Source organism: Mastomys coucha, unplaced genomic scaffold, assembly GCF_008632895.1.
Source record: "Mastomys coucha isolate ucsf_1 unplaced genomic scaffold, UCSF_Mcou_1 pScaffold8, whole genome shotgun sequence".
NCBI classification, from domain to species: Eukaryota; Metazoa; Chordata; class Mammalia; order Rodentia; family Muridae; genus Mastomys; species Mastomys coucha.
Genome location: NW_022196914.1, coordinates 451,835 through 456,592, shown reverse-complemented (window position 1 = coordinate 456,592; position 4,758 = coordinate 451,835).

Sequence of the window (4,758 nt, the reverse complement as noted above, 5' to 3'; positions counted from 1 at the left end):
CTTCTCATTGTGTCCTGGATTTCCTGGATGTTTTGGGTTAGGAGCTTTTTTGCTTTTTGCATTTTCTTGGACTGTTGTGTCAATGTTTTCTATGGTGTCTTCTCCCACTGAGATTCTCTCTTGTACTCTGTTTGGTGATGCTTGCATCTATGACTCCTGATTTCTTTCCTAGGTGTTCTATCTCCAGGGTAGTCTGTCTTTATGATTTCTTTATTGTTTCTATTTCCATTCTTAGACTCTGGATGGTTTTGCTCATTTCCTTCACCTGTTTGATTGTGTTTTCCTGTAGTTCTTTAAGGGATTTTTGTGTTTCCTCTTTAAGACCTTCTAGCTCTTTACCTGTGTTCTCCTGTATTTCTTTGAGGGTGCTATTTATGTCTTTTTTAAAGTCCTGTATCATCATCATGATAAGTGATTTTATATCTGAATATTGTGTTTCTGGTGTGACTTTGTGGCCAGGACTTGCTATGGTAGGAGAATTGGGTTCTGATGATGGCAAGTGACCTTGGTTTGTGTTGTTTATTTTCTTATGCTTGCCTTCGGCCATCTGGTTAACTCTAGTGCTACCTGCCCTTGCAAAATCTGACTGGAGCCTGTCCTTCCTGTGATCCTGCTTGTGTCAGAACTCCTCAGAGTTAAACTGTCTCTGTGATCCTGTGATTCTGGGATCCTGGGATCCTGGGATCCTGGGCTTGTTAGATCACCTGGGAGTGTGGCTTTTTCTGTGTGTTGTGGGACTGGCTGCAGAGCTTGTGCCCAAGGTCTGCTCAGAACACTAACCCAGAGAGACTGGAAGGAACCCAAGTCACTGGGCTGGCGGTGTTCCTGTGTGCCTGGTCAAGCTGGTTCCAGTTACTCCCAGTGTTGGGACAGATGTTGGTTCCTGCTTACCTCTGATCCTGGGTGTGTCAGAGTGCCTGGGAGTGGAGCTTACTCTGGGTGTTGTGGGACTGGCTGCCTAATCCTTTCATCTTATAATGATAACCTAGAAACCATCTTTGTACTATAAGGCTGCTGATGGGTCATTTCAAACATAATGATCATCCTTTATGAAAGTAGCAAATTAAAGTCCCATTTTTTGTGCAGATCTCATGAGCATGGATTATTTACATATAAAGTAAATTTAATAAAGTCTATAAACTAATAAGTAAAGAGAAGTCATCTTGTAGAATATGTCCATTCTTTTATTTCTTTCCTTTTCTAACAATTATATACATAGACTCTAACATCATGCCAAAAAATAACAATATTTATAAGTAAAATTAAAGCATAAATAAAAACTCTATTGCTTGGAAGCCTTACTCAAGTCAAAACACTAAAAAAATTTAAACCTCAAAAGACCTTAAACTAGATACCAGTTCTAAACAGACATTGGCTTACTAGCATTTTTGCTGCTTTTTTTCTCCTTTCCATTGTAATGGAAAGAATGTAAATGGTAAAACATATAATCTGACATAACTTACCAAGAAAATCAAGAACATATATTTAATGAGGTTTTAATTTTTTATTGCTCCCAAATTTTACATACCCCTACTCACTCTTCCATTGAAAGAATTTCTTTCATTGGTGTCTGAAACTGTTAACTAACCACTGATCATTTTACTGAAAAAACACAGTTTGAAATAAATGATCACAAAACAGAAGGTTAAAAGAAATTCAAATCAATCCTTACTTCACATCAAACATAAAGCCAATCACAGAATGATTAAAGATCTATTTTATTTTATTTTAATTATTATGTTTTGTTTTGTTTTGTGGTATAAGGGGTGGAACTTAGAGTCTTGCATATGTTAAGCAAGTATTCTAACACCTAGTCCCTAAAGGTCCATGTTTACAAGACAAAGCTATACTTTAAAGAAAGAGTGTAAAAAAAAACAAACCAAAAAACAAAAAAAATCTTCATGTCCTCCTAGTATAGACAGAGTTAATAAACAAAATAAAAAATTGCCAACCAAAACGAAACCATGGTGATATGGGATTACATTAATTTTATTAAGACTTTGTTTCATAAAGTATCACAAAAAGTGAAAATATAAATCATATAAAAGGAAGAAAATAGCCGGGCGCTAGTGGCACACGCCTTTAATCCCAGCACTTGGGAGGCAGAAGCAGGCAGATTTCTGAGTTCGAGGCCAGCCTGAGCTACAGAGTGAGTTCCAGGACAGCCAGGACTATACAGAGAAACCCTGTCTCGAAAAAACAAAAAAAAAAGAAGGAAAAAAAAAAGGAAGAAAATATTTCTAGCTATGTAATCATCTAGGAACATTAATATATTAAGAAAGCATAAAGATAAATAAATCTATTATGAAAAAGACAGTAAGACCAATGCTTTTAATGCTTTTATCCAAGTAGAAGTGTACCAGAGATATTTCACGAAATAAAATATCTGGATAGCCAAAAAATATGTTTTTAAAAGTCTAATATCAACTGTATTCTTTAGAATATGAAAAAACACAATAATACTACATATGTGTCAGAGTAGTTAAAATCTAAAAGTCAACTATAATCAAGGATTGTTAAATACATAAAACATCATAAATTTCAATACTGGTCTATGGGGCTGGAAACATTATGAAATTATTGAATGGGCTATGTAAAATTTATTCTTTGGCATGAGCCACACCTACATTGGAAATAACAGTAGCAGGCGCTCATATGGATCAGGAGCAGGTACAATACCTGCATAACCTGTTTTACAGTTGCATAAAGCTAGAACCTAGATTGAACATAGTGTGTTATAGTAATGCAGGGGCACACTGATCACACACAGATGATGCACAGACATTCACATTAAAACAAGTGTCTCAAATACATGCAAGGGAAAGTATGCACATGAAATGTATATAGATTAAATTTTCATACAATCCAGAAACAGACAAAACTTAATCTAATGTTTAGGGATATAGTTAAAAAGTAAGGGAATTCTTATAGTGAAAGAAATGGCAGTTGTGGCCTGCAAGGAGAGGAGGCAAATAGTTAATGAAGAAGGATACAAAGGAGACTTAGCAGAGGATGGCCTTATCAGACATCACTGGGAGGAGAGCCCCTTGGTCTTGTGCAGGCTTGATGTCCCAGCGTAGGAGAATGCTAGGGCACTGAGGTGGGAGTGGGTGGTTGGGGGAGTGCCCTCATAGAAGCAGGGGGATGGGAGAGGGATAGAGGGATAGAGGGTTTGTGGAGGGGAAACTGGGAAGGGGGATAACATTTGAAATGTAAATAAACAAAATAACCAGTAAAATTAAAAAAAAAAAACATTAAAAAAAACCCACCACTAATGTTCTTTTTCTTGGCATAGGAGTTCATCTGAGGAATATTTTTATAGTAGTGCATTACAGGTTACACACTTCTGTGTTTTTATATCATGTTTCATCAAAATAATAATCTAGAATGTAAGTTAATAGAGAATCACACATGTTCCATCCCTTTCTATTAATTGTAGCTGTAAGACAATGGCTAAAAGTTTAGCTATCATTTGTAAAATGAGAGTAAAGTTTATATCAGATAGTATAACTACAAGCTAAACAGAACCTAAACCAAACAGCATTTTGAGAGTGAATATGGGACTGGACTGTTACTTCCTGTCTTTAGGTTTATTCCAAAGAAGCAATATTCATCAAGATTATGAGGTCTTTGTTATCTCAAATTTTATCATGCACATAGACAGTCCTAATTCTACTTGAATTACAGATAAAGGTTTACAATTGAATTATTCAGTTCATAACTTGCCTTGATTTTTCTTACTTAGCAGTCTTTGACTGCTTTAATTTCATTGCCCTCTTCAGGCATGCGTATGCACATATATACATACGAACAGGGAGCTTTGCATATAAAGTTATCTATGAGTTTCCTTTGGTTATGTAGCAAATTCATAGATGAAAATATCCAGAAAGTCTGCCTTTCAAACTATGCTACAAATGCAAGCCATCTGGAAAGTTTCAGAAAGTGGACTAATGTCTGAGTCATATCTAAAACAATTCTAACATAGAGTGGAACTGAGACATAGTATTTTTATAGCTTCCCGAGATATAAGAAAGTGGTCTGGAAATTATGGAATTCATCAAATAAGTACAAGAGGCAAGTTGAAGGAGCCTTCAGTAAGTAAGTCTGCGGTAACTGGGTGAAGATATTAATGATTATTTAGGGAATAAAATAAGATGCCTTATGTCCATATGAAAATAAACAAATACTTTAATAAAAATGAGGGCCTAGGAACAATTCTTTACAATAAAATTCCTAATAATAGCTGTACACAGACAATAGGGAGGGAGGCCTATTGGTTGCTAACAAGAATCACAAATGAATATGAAAGCAATGGGAAAGTGTAATGAAAGCTATACCTATGCATGGCCCTCTGAATTTCTCACCAACATAAAATGGAAAACAATAACATCTGGCAAAAGAGATCATGTGACCAAAGTTTGCTTGGTCATATAGCACTGTATCAACATCATGTACCTCCTGATACAATACATTGAATTGGATAAGCTTTCATTCTGTGAAATCTTATTTAAACATGTACCCCCTGATTTGAACTGTAAAAAAACTACTAAACAAGCCCTAATTAAGGAACATTCTACAAAACAATTGACCAGTACAGTTTAAATGTGCCAAAGAACCAAAACACAAAAACAAAGATACTTTATGTCAAAAAGATAATGAAAAACTAGAAATTAAATGAAATTTAGTATCCTGGATTGAATACTGAATCACACAGAAACCTGTAGTAGATCAGTGGACAAAATAGGGAAAAGCCTATTG